The sequence below is a fragment of the Micrasema longulum genome, unplaced genomic scaffold, assembly GCF_059751315.1.
Source record: "Micrasema longulum isolate JH-2025_06_02 unplaced genomic scaffold, ASM5975131v1 h1tg000362l, whole genome shotgun sequence".
Lineage (NCBI taxonomy): Eukaryota > Metazoa > Arthropoda > Insecta > Trichoptera > Brachycentridae > Micrasema > Micrasema longulum.
This window is the reverse complement of record NW_028277564.1, coordinates 240,102-258,626: the sequence shown is the minus strand read 5'-3', so window position 1 is coordinate 258,626 and position 18,525 is coordinate 240,102.

Sequence of the window (18,525 nt, the reverse complement as noted above, 5' to 3'; positions counted from 1 at the left end):
GATAATTTAAAAAAAATCAATAAATTATTCAAGAATGTATTTTTCATAACAATTTTACAACAAAATATTCAAAAATTCAAAGCATTACCTTCTTCATCATCATCATCTTCATCATCTTGTGCAAATATTGTAAGCAGCTTTGGCAATTATATTTCCTGGATTGAACGCGAATAAAAGGAATTGTTGAAAATGCTCACTTTCGTCTACTTGACAATTCATTTTGAAGGCTTGTAATTAAATAAAATAATACGTGTAACAAATAAGCAAATACAATTTTTTGTATAACTAAAAAAACTCTTCTCGACTGACGTCGTCTACCATTTTGTTTGCATTTTGGAGATCATTTTTAAATTTAAAAAGAACGGACAGAATTTATGTTCACGATTAATAAAATCCCAACATTTGTTAACAAATTACAACAGGGATAGAGAATACCTTAAAAAGGGAATATGGAAGTCTAGGCATGTACAGGGCTTATTTTCTTTATTTTTAATTTTATTTGTATTATTTTCATTATTTTAATTAATTTATTTTTTGCACCACAACAGGCCAGGAAGCCCAATTACAGTGGTGAATTACATCACAGAACCCCCAGGCTTGAGAAAATCACATTTTAATTTTTGTATTCTCACCGGGAATCGAACCCGGAACCTTCCGTGCGTGAGTCAAGCGTCTTGACCACTACACCACGGAGGTCGCTTATGACCTTTCATATGCTGGTTTAAGTGGCCACTTTACACACTGTTAATGTTAATGTTCGAACATCCATATTTCTTCAATTCTTCCATTTGTTGATTTTAGTGAACAACGTTTGTATTTCTCAACTACCTTTAACGTCTTTCCATGTTCACAAATGTCAATTTATGTTTGTTTCGGATTCGTGTGTATTTTGATTCAAGTGTCGAACCATCCTCTTCTTTGAAATCCCATGGCCCTTATTTTTATGTTTTTAGTCCCAGTTTCTTCCTCGGTGGCAAGTCAAGAAAGTTTCAGTACTTCTCGTAACATTGTGACGAATAAGACATAAAAAACCACACCATGAAAATCGATCTAAGTTAATCTGCTCGGAATAATTCAAATAACGTGAAGTGCTAATAAAACGATCTACTGCTATTCTGAAACAAGTGAAAAAGGAAGAAAAACGTAAGTACATATTCCTTTCATTTAATTCCGGGATTTACGCATTTATCATAACGTATATCAAAAACCAAACGAGCATACACTAATTGTCTATGAACTATGGCTCTTGTTTACAGTCACAAGGCATTGAAGAGATGACGAACAAGTATAATTTATTTTGATTAAGTCAGATGTATGTAGTGGAAGCGAGGTCTTCATGCAAAGACAGAGTGATATGGAGTTCTGTCCTCTGCGTACCCGTACGAGGAAACGGCTTGATGGTTGGTTTCTTTTTTTTATTAAGTCCATATCCCCACAAAAGAGTACTGATTATCTAGAAAATACAGAAAGAGATGAAGAAATGTTGTGAAAAGGTAATATGAAAGTCTATATTAAATTATTGTACATAATTTCTATGGAGAGCCCGATGAGGAATTGAGGAATTTAAGTTGGGCTGGTAACGTAATCAGAATAAACGAAGACTACCCTAAAACTCCCTTACTTTGGAGTAAAGAACCTTCAAAACCTAAATAGACATGATTGTCATTATGCAACTGAGCTTATCGATTTTACACATAGCATTTAACATACATTATAAATAAAGATAAAGTGTTTGGTGTTGAATACCACCGCATTTTTATTTTGATAATTTATTGCCCATGAACAACATACAATTTAAAAAAATAAAGGAAAAGTATATTGAAATACAAAAAAAGGAATTTCAACGAATGCTGTATTTAGAAATACAAAATACATAATAAATCAATTTTAATTCACAAAAATTTAAATTAGAGTACTACAAAAGAAAGTGGTGTAAAAGATATACAAAAATAAATGTTCTAGACTAACTAATTAATTTTTAAGAAACCTAAACGTGCGGAAAATCTATATTTTCTTTTTGAGATTTTTTTCAGAATTTTGTGATTTACATTTATTAAGGCACAAATCTTACAACCTTGAGACTCAAGTCCTGGGTTGAGTTGGGACGAATATACATAGTTTATTCTTAACAGGAACAATATTAAACGATAAACATGAAGCACTATAATAAAATTGAAAAATATATTACATACTAAAAAATAAAATCCACTTTCGAAAATTTATTGCAAAAGGAAACGATTTTTTGTTGGTTTTTAGAAAATCAAGCTGGGTTCATTAGAAAAAAGTGGATACACCCTGCCGTGGATTGACTATGTTTGAATTTTTATGAAGAACTAAACAGTAAATAAAAAATATGACCCTGCAAAGAATGTATTACAAAATTCTGAAACAGGGCAAAAGCTCCTATTTTTGACAAATTGTGATAATGTTAACATGTATAAAAACAAAAATAACGTTTTCATTAAAAACAAAGGGTCAGATTAATAATAAAACCCCCTTCGTTAACATAAAATCACCAAGCGCGTGATTGTTTAGAGCTTTATAAAGCAAACGAATATATGTAATATGTGTTTCTAGGTATTAGTTTGCCGAACTGTGTATATCGTAAAATATGGTGAGACGAGGTACATGTCTTTTTTGTTGTTCGTTATTTCTTATTGTGACTTTTGGTCACCAAAAACATTAAAATAGATAATTTTATAACTGTTATAACAAATACTGTTAATTTATATATCATAATATACACAAAATTAAAATATAAAGATGCTTCAACTGTTCAAATAGAGTAATTAAGTCATGATCATCATTAGTGGCACTACAGCCCGTTGTGGGCCCTGGCCTCCTCCAGAATCTGTTTCCATTTCTTCCTGCACCTTCTTACTCTTACCTAGTTTGTCAGGTTGATTGTTCTTATGTCACTTTCCACATTACCCAGCAAGCTTAATTTTGGTCTGCCTCGGTATTGTCTGCTTTTTTTTTCTTAGTGGTATAAATAATTTTATCGGAGGTGTGATTATCATTCGTTCTGTGCACTATGGTAATTTTCTTTTTTTTTTATGAATTGTGCAATGTTGAGTTTGTTATAAAGTGCCTCTAATTCATTATGAAACCATCTCCTCCGCACTCCGTTTTGCTCAAAAGCGCCAAATATCTATATAAATATTTTTCTTTCAAACACCATATATTAATCTCTTTTGGTGTATTCTATGTAGACTTGTGTTACATCATAGCTAAACAAGAGTTAATAAAATTACTAAGGATAAAAATAAATTCCCAAGATTTAAGAAAATATATACGTTATTGTTTGTTGTTTTATAAATACCAGTGGCTTCAGTCTATTCGTAATTCTAATATTACAGGAAAGTAATTGTTCAGCCATTTTATTGCGTTATAATTAACTGTTATTTGATAACAAATATTAATATAAAACATTACCACACATGTATGTAAATATAAAAAAGTTTAATATATATGTGCTTAATTGACATCGGCCCTCTAAAATGGTGGCAAGAAAAATATGAAATCTGACATTGACCATTTTAGATCCAAGCCACAAATACATACTAATTTTATTTAAAAGGCTTTTACAAGCCATGTTTTGTTTTACAAAATAATAATACTTAATATTAAAATCATTGAGCTTTGTATTTTTTATAAAGCACGTAAAGTGTTTAATATTTTATATTAAAGAACATTGTACATGTATATTTAAATTTCTGTTTTGTGAACTTGAAAATAATAATGTTTTCCAAATGTGAGGGTTGCATACAATACAGCAGGGGCGAACCATGTATAGAAGCGATTATGCGTAGCTAACCATTAAATTTGACTAACCGTAATTATGATTTACTCTAATTTTATTTACAGAAAAACAAATAAATAATTACCATTTATTTTAAATCATTTTAACCGTTTGTATTTTTATGCTAATATAAATGTAAATATTAATAAAGCGCGCCCAGCGCCTGCGGTAAGCCAAGAAACTAGCCGATTATTGTAGCTATTTTTTTCATACAAATAAGTATACTATATTTTGAAAGTCTCCTAGATTAAACTTGCAGATAACACAAATATTTGAAAATTCTTGATTTGGAAAACCGTATTTCAAACATTATTTCTTAAGGGCTATTTTTCTTTGAGATGGTACTTTTGACGTAAGACTATAATTACTTTCATGCGTCATATTGCAGGACATATGGCGCTCGACGCAGCCGTTTTTAGAATTATTAATTTCTAGAACAATTCGGCCTGTTGATATTTCAATTGGATACCTAATATCGACTGAATTTATAGTGCTATTTTTTAATCATTTATGTTTTAAAGTAATGGATAATATTGCTTTATTATACAATATATCACGAAGTTACATCGTTTAAGTTGATTTCACAGATGAGAGTTTTTTTAATCACACAGAACCACAGAAAAATATCCATTTATAGTGTATATATTACTTATATTATATCATGTACCTTCTATTAAGGTAAAAATATATGATATTTTTTTCATAGCTTACCTGTAAATAAAATCACCATTCGCCACTGCAACACAGCCTTTCCTAAAAACAAACCATTTTATAGTATGTTAATGATATAAACAAACAAAAAACAAACAAACCCTAAAGCCGTTTCTCCGTAGGGGTAGGCAGAGAGGATAGAACGTCATATCACTCTATCTTTGCATACATACCTCGCTTCCTCTACATTCATACATCTTCTCATGCACGCACGCTGATTATTTCTACTTTTGACATGTCCATCTTTAAGTATTTGATGGACTTAATCGTGCCATGTCTTTCTCGGTTACCCTAGTTTTCTGCATCCATCAACATTCGTATCGTAGATCTTTTTAGCCGTTTTTTTGCTGTCTATTCACTCTACATGTCCAAACTAACGCACCACCTCTTTCTTGATCCTGTCAATAATGCATGTTTCAGCCTTCACAGTTCACGGATCTCGACATTTGTGCTACATTAGCCTGAGGGATCGCATTTCGACAGTGTTAAACCTACTTTCATCATATTTTTTTTAATTCTATACTTCACCCCCATACAGAGTTGGCACTAGAACTCCATTGTGAACGTGTTGAATATTGTGAACCATGTTTATGAACGTGTTATGAACGTGTTGAACACTGTGAACCATGTTTATGATTTTGCATTAAAAATGGTAAATACAAGACATGTTTGCTAGGATCAATTTTTTTTTTATAAATTTGTCAAAACAATACATACATGAATAACAAATTAATCACGAATAATTAATGTTTTAACAAAATTTTTTTTAGTTTTTTTCAGTTTTTTTTTATGTATTTAAAAAAAACATTAGAAATACCTTAAACGTATAATCTATAATTTCATAGATGAAGTTTTATAATACATCATCGTCGTCATTACTTTTCCAAACCTGATGATGCATAAGGCACTATATTGTAACACCAATAGCATGATATCTTGATTTTTTTTGTTATATGAGGGTAAAATAATCAGACCAAGGACAATTTACTATTTCAGTATAAAAATACTTTTCTTAACGAAAAGTTCGTGTCACCTGAATACAGATAGATAAACATTAAATACAATAATGTTCTGAGTAGTTTTAATTTGTTGCCACTTGACATGAAAACACGTCATAGTAAAAATAAAATTACGTTTCTATTACGTAAGTGGTTAGTAAATAAAACATTCCTATATTGATTTATTATTTATGTTATACATTTTTTAAATATTTTTTTTATTTATTATTATTGTTTTTTTTTTTTATTATTTTTTTTTATCCCTCATTGAAAACATTTTTGTTATTTTCTTGGGTTAACCTTTTCTTTTCTTTTTATTTATTACTTTCTCACTTTCTTATTTTATTTACATTTTTTAGATCTTAATTTTAATATGTACTTTTAATTTTCTTATTATTATTTTTTTCTCCATATATGAATTAAAATTCTCGATTAACTTTACTTTGTTTAATCTATTTTTTATCTTGTTTTGATTAGATTTATGAGCACACTATTTATATATGTGTCTATTATTTTTTTTTCTTATATTCAAAATATATTTAAGTAAATTACTATTCTTTAATTTTAATTGTATTATTTAACTTTATTTTCTTACTTTAAAAAAAAATAATCTTTAAACTATTTTTAATGTTTATTATTTTATACGTATGCAGTATTATGTCTGTACTCTTCTTATTTGATTTTTAATTAAAACTAATGTCCGAGCACCCGATGACAAACTATTATTGAATAGTTTATTAGGACAAAATATATTTTAATACTTTTTCTTTATAATGTATTAATATTGTAATAATATGTATATTTTATTGAATCAAGACTCTATAAAACAAACAAAAAAAAGTGTGTCCAAATGTTTGCTAACTGGCTGTTTCCCTTTCTCAAAAAAGTTTTTCATATGTTGCAACAAATTTAGATTAAAACAATTTTTCCGTTTAAATTTTAGAACGTGTTAATTTTTAAAATTTATTTTATTAACAATTCCTTTGTGTAGATTTTTTATTACTTTCACTTTATTTATAAAAACAAAAAATCTCATATTGGTATGGCCTGTGCGTGGGGTATTCTCAATCAAGAATACATGATAAAATCTATGATGTCGATTCATATGTATATAAATATTTTAAAAAAATTACAAATAAAAATTAAATTTTTCATTCAGTTTTTTTTAAATATGAGTAAGTGGAAAATGAGACACAGAAAAAAAATAGATGCAGAGCAAAAAATGATTTAATTAAAGAAGTAAGTGAAATGATGAAAAATACCAAAGCAAACAAACAGTTTATCTTTGAACATATATCACTATGTTTATTAAAACAAAAAAATGCCACAGGCGTGGCTGTACATGAGTATACTTATCAAAACATGAAAGCATATAATTTTTAAACACTAAATCTTATGAAGCCACTGTTTGTAGCTTGTTGGTGAAATGTAAAAATGAATAACAAATCAAACATTTCGATTGTTTCAAGTTGTGAACCCAGGGAAGTTTTGTGGACTAGCGGATCAAAGATCAGACTTCAAATCCCTCTCAAACACATCGCTTTGCCTATTTTTCAATCACAAGTTTTTTATGACATTCAGGAAATGGTTTAAAAATAAAAACATTTGCGTAAATAATAAGATTTGTTTATTGAAAAAAAAAACAGTGAAACCAAAAAAAAATACGTTTAATATAATATAATATTAAACATATAGGTACTATAAAAAAAACGCAACGGAAAAAATTGAAGCTTAAAAAATAATTTTAAAAAATGCTATCTCGTGAAAAGATCATATCTATTAAATGAACGTAATTATGCAGAAAGCAGTCAGCCATAGAAAAATGAAACTGAGATAATAGCACCTTTGTGAAAATATTAAATAGTCAAATCTACAGAGCAGTTTAAACGTTTTTAATTTTGACACAATGTTTTTTTTATATATTTAAAATAAGAAACTCTTAATGTATTTGACCAATTCCAATGATTTTTAAAGAATCATAATAATTTTGTAGTGCTGTAGACGTTTCTTGCGAATTGAGAGATGCCCTTTTCATGATCGACACTATTTTTAGAAGGTGATTCTTACAGTTGTTGTATGAAAGCGGTCTGGTTGTTTTTAGCAAAATATAGAATTGATCTTCTTGCACCCGATAATACCAATATCTCATTTTTACGTAATTGTGGATTAGCTGCTTTCTACATAACTACGTTTAAATATAAATGATTATTAAAATTAAGAAAGACTCGTACCAAAAAAGTCACTATCAAAACATTAGTACGTGCAAGCCATAGTTTGTGCTGTTAATCAAACAATTTGTTAAATATACCAAAATATTAAAGGCATTATTTTGAATCTTATACAATTTGTAAAAATGGTGTTAGTCCAGTTTCATTTTGAAAGCAGCCAAAAACCCAAGATATAATCAGGTGGGATATTTCAACATAAATCCTAAGCAATAAAAATAATCTCAATTTTTCAATGGAAGGCATTTTTACAGAAACCAATTAAAAAGGAAATGACAATTCATTTTCCGGAAACCACTTTAAAGATTTAAGGATGGTCGGGTCGCTCCAGGCTTAACACGTTTACGCCGAATCGAAATGACATTGTTTTAAATTAATATATACAGAATATTTATTGGCGAAAGTGTCCACTGGGTGTCACTAACACAAGTTACCGTTAACCCCCCAGGGTTTAATTAATGCTATATTGTAATAAACTTTCTTTCGTAGGTTTAAATTTCTCGCAAAATGATGAATGAATTTATTTTATTTATTAATAAATTATAAACATAAAATTATACATGTATACATTGTTGCTTTAGCTTTTTAACTAGGTTTATTTACCCTCTTCTAAGCCAGTTAAAAAAGAATATATATAAAACAGTAATTAATACATAGAAAAATAAATAAAGGCATTGTACATGGTTATAAACAAAGTAAAATACATAGTTTAAAAAAAAAAGTAAAAAATTAGTTAAAAAACCTTGTGAAAACGTTTTTGAAAACCTAGTTAAATTCATAGTAAAAAAACACATAATCAGAAAATAAGTAAAATACATAGTAAAAAACAAATTTAAAAACCCAGTTAATGCATAATAAAAATCAGAATAAATAGCAAGAAACTTAGTTAAAGACGAAGCATTTTTTTAAAAATATGCATGTAAAGAATAAAACGTATTAAAAAAAAAACACCTAAAAAAATACATAGTTAAGAGAAAAACCATAAAAAAAACATAGTAAAAGATGTGAAAAATGTACCACTGGGTATCAGTGGTCTTTGTACCACTAGGTATCAATGGTGTTTGTACCACTGGGTATCAGCGGTCTTTGTACTACCGAGTATCAATGGTGTTTGTTCAGTGGTACCCAGTGGGGTAACAGAGGTAGGTACTCCGATTGATGCGTATTTTGATTATCTGTATTTACGAAAGGTGCACAAATTTCAAGATCCAGGATTGTGTAAAACTGAGATAAGTAATATTGATAAAATTAAGAAACAAGTTCTGCGTTGGTTTGGATATGTCAAACGGACGGACAGCAAAATAACAGTTACTTAAAATTGTAAATGTTGATGAATGCAGAAAAAGAGGAAGACCGAGAAAACTTCAAAGATGGACATGAAGATTTATTAATTCACAGTTTTAATATGTACAGAGGTTCATTGTTTCAGGTCCCGACTAGCTAGGATATTAATATGTTTAGGCAGGACCTTCTTTTTTACCTGTGCTTTTTTCATTAAATGATGCTTGAAAAATTCAAAGAGTTATAATTATATCAAAAAACAAAAAACAAATATAAACTAGAAAAAATATCATTAATGATTTAAAAATGAGACATAAATGTAAATACTAATAATGATTAGACAATTAAAAAAAATCATTAAAAATAAATAGAACAAGGTGATATTTGACAATGAAAACCATTACAATTTTTTGTCATTGAAATAATTTACAGGATATAAAAAGGTGCTCTCCTGATCGAACTGCTCACCGTTTTCATATAAACATTTAAACTTACAGACCCCTTTATGTCAGGGTCCAACGTGTCAATATATTAACAAATTCCAACAAAGATGGAGAACATTTTAGAGAAGGGTATATGGAAGTCTAGGCATTTAAAGGGCTTGTGACCTGTCATGGGCTGGTTTAAGTGGCCATTTTACACACTGTGTAACATTTACTTTTTTGCCTGTGTTTGAACATCCATATTTTTTCAATTCTTCCTCTTTCAGCTCTTTAACTTCACTCAAATTAACAGATAGAAGAATCGAAAGGATATCGATGCTCAAACACAAACAAAACGATGAATGCTACAATAAAGAAGACGAGCCTTATGCTGGAAAGATGTGACACTTTGTCACCCACTCGACAATAGTCGATTGAGCATCTCGATTGCTTTGTCATAATGCTATTCTTGAAAACCCTCTGATAATTTAATGACAAAAACAAATGAGATAGTGGCAACACTAACAAATCTGTATTTATCTATGGTTTTCCTGCAAAACGTAAACCTTTTTTGTTCCTTGTAAAATTTCTTGCGTTGAATGTTTTGTCTGTGGAATATTATTAAAAAAATATTTAACTCAGACACTGCAACATTTATAATTATAATTTGCCTTTGACCTAACACACATCCACATACAGATAGTGTTTTTCTGGGTTATTATGCCGTGTTTGTGGGCTTTGTATTGCCAACGTTTCGGAGCACATTGCAGTGTCCATCTTCAGGGCTGAATGTATGAGTGTAGTTTTTAGTGTGCTTAATTGTGAGGAATTTGTACCGTGTCACAGTCGGGCAATGGACTGTTGGACCGGCAATGGGCGGTAGACTGTTTCACAGCTTTTGCAATTTCTACATGTCTACATAGGTCTACATAGTCTACATAGGGCAGACTGCCAGAAACATAATGACAAGAATAAAAAAACACAAGAGTGCATGCATGTTGGGCTACCCGGATAAATCAGCTCTTGCAGAGCACTACATAAAAACAGGGCATAATTTCTCATTCGAGCCAAATGTCCTTGGAAAGCCCAAAAATCATCAAGCCCGTTTAATAAAGGAAGCCATAGAAATATACAAGCATCCTAATAACATAAACAGGGATGATGGGTTACGACTACGAACCTCATGGTACCCGGTGCTTCCAAAGCCCACGGTACAAACTCCACACACTTAACCACATACATTGCCCGACTGCGACACGGTACAAATTCCTCACAATTAAACACACTAAAAACTACACTCATACATTCAGCCCTGAAGATGGACACTGCAATGTGCTCCGAAACGTCGGCAATACAAAGCCCACAAACACGGCATAATAACCCAGAAAAACACTATCTGTATTCTGAAGGCCGTGAAAACCTACGAACCTTGACACATCCACATGTTATTAGAAATATTTCATATTAATTGAATGGATTTTAAAAACAAATTGTGTAATATTTTAAATACGTATTTTGAAATTGACGAGCGATAAAAAAAAAAAACATGTTTCTAGTGTAATTTAATTTGATAATGGATTGAAAATAAGTCCAGTTATATTTGTTGCACATTTGTTGATACGTCATCATGATAACATTGATCAATGTTGTAAATTTTAAGTTAAAATACAACAAAACTACCTACATGTCATTCAAATATAAATGCCGAGCGTTTTAGAAGAAAGAAGTTTGACAGCTAAAGTTACGATGTCGCATTCGATTGTCAATGTCGATAGCTTTGGGGCACTCGAGATAAAGTCGATTGGTTTTCGATCGACTGCATTCGTATGGGTGGTTCAAGAATGCTGTCACTCGTCGAATTACTGAAGTCGCATACGATTCTAAAGACGAATGAGTCCAGCGTAAGGCCCCTGGTCTGTTGTGGTGCAAAACAATAAAGAAAGCCTTTTTTATTTCAGCAAAATTAAATAAAGGCACAATTAGGCTTTGATCTTTGAATAGACTTCCATTTAACCCTGATTTTATGTGTGCATGAATGAGACTTTAAATATATGTGATTATAATTCATTTATATTTTTTTTTGTTTATTTAGGTGCCGACTTACGTATACTTTTCTGTGTTGAGAAACGACCTTTTTTATAACGTCTGTTTTTTAGAGAGGTGTAAGATTCTTCTAAGACACCTATTCTCAAAATTCAGTAATTTGCAGTTTTGGACTCTAGTGAGGTGCCACAATTCGCATCTGTAGAGAAAAATAGACGTATGCGGCGTTATATAGTCGGCTTTTCTTTTCTACAGGGTAAATGAGGGTACTACATGCAAACCAGGTAAAATTAAAAATAAAAAAGTGAGATATTAATTGAAACTTATTCAAAATATATTTTTTTTTGTAATAAATTTAACATTGTCAGTTAAAAATACGGCTTCATTTGTAAGACTTGATTTTAAAATTATCGGCTTTGTTTAAAACATGGCAACCTCTACTTGAGTATTGCAAAGTTGATATTGTATAAAATTAAATTGATTATTTCATTACTGTTTTTTGACATAATCATGCATATGTCATCATTGCTTACGTATAAAATATTTACTGATGATAGTTAACAAATTAAGTTTAAAAAAATTAAGTTAAATATTGTATCAGTTTTTTGTGATTTGCTCAAAATAAAGAAATATGGATTTTGCCGAGTTTGCAAGTAGTACCCTCAAATACTCGATCTCCAGGCAGCCTTCTTCTGCTGAATGTGGCGCTTGCAACTCCTAACTGCACTTCCAGCTCTTTTTGATAGCTGCCATTTTATGTAATATATACTTCCAGGTACTTGAAACTATGCTAAACTAACACAACACCTAAGCTTGAATAATACGAATTTCAAATTTTTGATCTGACAGAGAATCAAACCTAGAACCTTCCGTACGTGAGGTACGCTGCTTAGCCATTATATTATGGTGTGAAATATTAAAAAAAATAGATATCTATTAAAAAATATATATTATCATCATGTTACTAAAGGGTTAAGGGCAGTAAAGATTGAGGGGCGTATTGAGCCCTCAAAGCAAATATATGGTTTGGAGGTTTTTTTTCAGTAAAACCTGCGGGTTATCCGTTTCAATTTCAATTTATAAAAAATCCCCTTATAAGGCAGCTTGATTTATATCCGGGGTAGATTTTTCCAAATAAACACTAGGTGAGTGAAGTTTAATTTATTGGAATTATTTTCAATAAAGAAAAACATTTATCTAAGCCGTTTGATTTCATATACTTTTTATCTTCATTGATTTTATTTTCGTTTTCACACGCCGCGACGTGATGATAAAATAAAATTATATTGAACATTCTAAAACATATAACGCTTGAAAAATATTTAAACTATTTGCTCAAATAAAATATTAGCGTATACTGACATATTTAAAATGTACATACACAACGAGGTAGACTTATCTCAGCTCGATTTCCTAATTCAGGATTTTTCCCCAAAACAGCCATTGAATTGTGAACACGTAGAAAAAAACGTCCAGGTTTCTGGTTCTATTTGACACATAGAAATGTATTTTTCATTCGCCTGGACAAAGAGAACGATAGTAAAATGATAAACCCTGCTTAAAAGACTAATGACCTTACCTCCACTCAGTTACTTATTCATTTATTTTATTAAGTAAACAAACAGTATGTACACAAATATTTACAATTTATTTATTTATTAATATACACGGCACGCAGTGCCTTTTACCTTAAAAAGATACATAATAAAAATAATATAAACATTTCAATATAATGTGAAAACCTTAAAAATTAAATATAAAAGTATTATTTTACAAAAACACTATATATTTAACACAGCAGTTTTGTATAAAAAACATATTTAGGTATAAAAAAATAATTAAACAATGTGTGCAAAAAAATTTTTTAAAGGAAAATGATTTATTTATATTTTTCTTTGAAAAGTACAAAATATAAGTATATTAAATACAATAAAAATATTTTGTCTCAAAAAATAAAATTAAAAAAATAGTAATAACAATGACAATTAAAATAATTTAAAAAAAAGTATACACGTAAATATGGTACACAATAATACCCACACAAAAGTAAACATAGAAAGCACTATAATCTAAAAAATGTATATTACCGTTCATTATCTTTGAAATTATTAAATAGAGTTAATTTATATATGCTATGCTTTAAGTAAAAAATATCAGCAACGTCGGAATAGTTATTGCCGAGAACATGAAGTCGATTCAGAATAGGATATACGAGTATATGGTACGTGAATTGTTGCAACTAAACAGAGGTACTTGACTAGTCATTCGTCCTTTGTATATTAATGTGAGACACTCATGCACATACAAAAAAAAAATGTTTACACTGAAATTACGTCTAATTTAATAAATGTAAATTATAAATTAAATTAAAGTAAATTATTATGTGTAATAGAGATATGGGTATTATTGAAAGAGTTAGGAAAACTGATCGTCGTTTGTTTGCGCGAAATACAAAATGAGTGACATTTATTTTTATTTCATTCCAGTAAATTTTGCTTACAATACTGAAAAAGTCTGTCGAGATCTTTCTGCATTTTTGCACAGTCAGTTTGAGATTAAATGCAAGTGTAAATTTTCATGTTGTCAGCAAACGAAAGAAACAATATTTGAAACATTGGTTAATGTAGTAAGTGTATGCATTAAAGAGTAGAGAGCCTAGGTGAGAACCCCGTGGTACAAGAAAAAGTATGGTTATATAGTGCGATTTATTGCCTTTACGTGCTTCATAAGTTAATAGCTGCTTCATGAATTATTACATGCAAATAGAAAAATGATGATGATGGACTGATCCATAGATATTATTAAAAATATTATGATACCTATCATTTCAATGTAATTAATTAAAAGTCAGTACTTTGGGAGCTCGTGACTTTAGAGCAATTTTGTTAGTTGAATCATAATTGTGACTGTTTTCATATTTTAGAAAGAAAAGATTCCAATAAATTACAAAAACTTATAAACAAGTTTTCTCTAAGCATCTAAAAATTTAAACAAATCGTTAATTTTTCATTTAAATGACTTAATACGATAACAGTTGATCACCTTAAATATTAAAAAAATAATAATTAACGCTTTCCAAACGAATGAATCTATTCAATCAAAATCTCACAAAGGTAATTATATTTTCAAAGCGACGAAATATTGATAAAACTTCCAAAAAGATGGAATATTCTAACTTTTTACTTTCTAAAAAGTCTTTATAAGCATTTTTTGCTTCTAGCCTAGTAAAACTGCTGATACCATAAGTTAGTTTTTATACAAAAAAGGTTCAATTTAATATTCTAAAAGTTTTGCGAATCATAAGAACTATATCATAAAAATATAATATAGCTGTCAGTAGTCTTTAGGATATTCATAACCAACTATTTTTCTGAACTTATATGAATTATTCAATGTCAATGAAGTATTGTTTTACAATGCATTCATAAAATTATTACGAACAGTAATTTTGACTGTTTACTTAGGTTAGAAAATCAAATATACATTATTTTACTTTCCGAAAACACAATATAAAAAATAAAACTTAAAAAAAAACCAACAAAAAACAGCAATTAAAATACCAACATGTGTTTACCAGCTGCTATCCTTAAGGATAAAGTAAAGATAAAGATGTTAACATCTCAAATTTTCCGCGATCAATTTTACCGAGGAAAACATTCAGTAACCTCTTTATCTTGACACTGTTACAGCATTTGCAGAATGTTAAGTTTATTTTATATTTTTTATCGTATGTAAGAGATTAGACTTTATGATACCGAAATTTCAACCATTTGTCGATAAAACAGATAGTTTTTGGAACTCCAAATTTCATAATGACAACAAACTGATCAGTACGTGTCTTTATTAAGTTTTCATTGATGATTACACCCTTTCATTTTCTAATATCGGAGTAGTTTTTTCACATTTCCCTAGAGTTACGTTGTGCTTTTGAGACATCATTGTTCATTTTTGCCCCAAGTTGGAAAAGAAGGTACAACTACCCACCTGAATTTCAGAATCCTGAAGTTAGCGGTCGCATTATTCATGAACTCTCGCAAGTTTTCAATCTACAGAAGGGAAATCTGGGCTAAAGCGCCTGAAAGAATATCTCTTAAAACTTTTAACATGTATGAAATGTAAATGGTAAATTTATAACGTCAGATTTAAGGTTTCATGGTCAAAAGAATTAATTTTATTTTAACTTGGGGGAATCAGCGTTGTTTGTTAAAAAGTTTTGCCGAATATATATATGTATATAAATATTTTAAATTATGATTTCTGTTATATAATATTAACTCCTTATGTCTAAACTTTTTTAAAATTCTTGTTTGAATTCACGAGAAGAAATGCCTTCATTATTACGAATTTTAATCTTAAAATACAATTCGAACAAATTTTTCAATGCACAGATATTTTTTTTGACTGTACAAATGCTTTTAATTTAAAACAAAAGTAAATTATCTATTTTAAAACACAAAGTTTGCTTACTTTTATGATTGTTGTTCAACCAAATGGGCATGTTGTAAAGAGATTTAAAAAAAATATATTTACCCGACAGATGTTGTCCTGTCCGAACGTTGGCTTGCCTGCTATAAGCTGATTGAAATAACGTTTTTGCGTAAATAAGGATATACATAAATTTTTGTGCATTTTCTGGGCTATTTATATATTCGTAATAAGGGTTAGTTTTTCGTTTTATCTCCTCATGTGATTGGCTAAGAGGCCTCGTTGTGCTCAAATCAAAATCGTGCAAAAATCACTACTCTAGTGCCATAATTTATGGAGAAGATACGAGAATACGAGTTTAAGCAGAAAAATAACAAAGCAATTTACCATTAGACGCAATTTCGATATTTAATTGAAAACCAAAAGAAAAGAAAAATGACTGATTATGTCGTGAAAGCTGTCAAAAACTGTTTGGATAAAAGGAAAGAGACTTTTCATTGATAAGTAGGTATCTAGGTATTAATTTATGATTGAATTTCAAAACTAAAAAATATGAATACTCCAGAACATTGGTTTGTCTGCTATAAGCTGGTTCAAAAAGTTTTTTCGTAAATAAGGACACACGTTATTTATTTTTGCCTTCATTGCGCTATTTATATATTCGTAATAACGGTAAGTTTTTCGCTTTATCTCCTCATATGATTGGCTAAGATGTTTCGTGGTGCTCAGATCAATTAATATCCTGGTATATTACCAGGCGACCTCCGCGGAGTAATGGCTAAGGAACGAGACTCATGCACGAAAGGTTCTAGGTTCGTTTCACAGTGAGAACACACAAATCAAATGCGAGTTTTCTCAAGCCTTGAAGTTCTGTACAGTTTTTTGACACTTTATTTGGGCCTCCTGGCTTGTTGTGGTGGAAAAATAATTTATGTAAGTATCATGAACACCTATACCCTACCACACTTTACGATTTTAGAACGGGAGTAAGTGCGTTCAAACGTTGAATAATCCTATATTATTGAGCTTACTGTACACCAGCTAATATGCTAGCACAAAAATTTTATCAATGTTCCATAAAAGTGAAGATTGGGTTATTTTAATAGCTATGCAGTATTTTACCGGTTGGCTGTGGTGTAAATATAACCAACGTCGTCTAAGAGATATGAAAGTGTACCATGACGATGGTTAAATAGCCAAAATAACAAGGTTTCCGGACATTGTAGCGCGAGATGGATGTTTGCTGCTGCTAGATTTCCTCACTTGGTGGACTGTTACGACGCCGGATAGAAAGCATTAAAAAATGGCGGGGGAAAAACTCAAAGATAATATTTACTCATTGGTGGAATACTGCTGGAAATTGAGGTTGTGGCAGCATTGAGACAGGACGCTTAAGTGCCTTTCTTCTTAATTTTGTTACCTATTCTAGTTAGTTATTTTTGTATATATTTTTAAAGATTTATTATTTTAAAATCCTTTTTGGTTTTCTCTTAAACGTTTCATTTATTTTATATTGTATATATCATGAACGTTTTATAGACACAGGATATATTTTCGTCGAAGAACTAAAAATTTTGCATAGACTAAGAAATTACTGCGCACGAATAATAAAAGAGGCAATGGAAATACACAAACATACAAATAATATAAACAAACATATTACAACAGAGATGAAGAACATTTCAACGAAAGCAATATAGATGCCTAGGCATCTACAGGGCTTATGACCTGTCATTGGCTGGTTTAAGTGGCCACTTTACACACTGTGTAACATTTACCATTCTGCCCATTATTAAACATCTATATCACTTCAATTATTTTATGTGTTGATGTTTGTGAAGTTAAAGAGCTGAAACCTTTATTTATGCGAGTGAGATTCATCTAATTAAATTATTTCATCTACATACTAGGCAACGCCTGAAATTTTTATTTTTTCAATTTCTATACTTCTTCATGGACAGCCAATGATAGGTCATAAGCTGACTATAAATTAATAAGATGCCTAGATATCTATATTGCCTTCTTCAAATGTTTTTTATCTCTGTTGTAATATGTTAATGTTAACAGCTCCCCAGGGAGTTGAATCCTCTCAAAATATTGTTAACATAAACAAAGACTGAGCTGAAATCAAAATCAACATGGTTCTAGGCACTACACACAACAAAACGACAAAGAATGTGTCTGCTTCCGACTACGACACGGTACAAATTACTAATACATAAATATATTTTTTTTCTACAAACATATTTATCGTGTATTACTAGACACATTATAATATTTTATTTGTAAACGTTTTTTCACGAACACATAAGCAAATATTTATGAATAAACTGTGCCTACTTAGACAGATGCAATAAACATATAAAAAAACAAAGCACATTATACCATGCAAGAAATTATAGCAAAAATATAATTTGTTAGGTTATTTTTTTATACAAAAAAGTATTAAAGTATTAAAAAAATATGTAATGCATTTAAAATATATTCGCTAATCTCGATAATCTGATCTCAAAAACTTAATTATGTGCAATGTGCACCATGCAGTGTACATAATGACCGAAATCTTGATGTTATGTTAATTGGTTGACTCAAAAGTTATATTAGTAATAAACAATGTT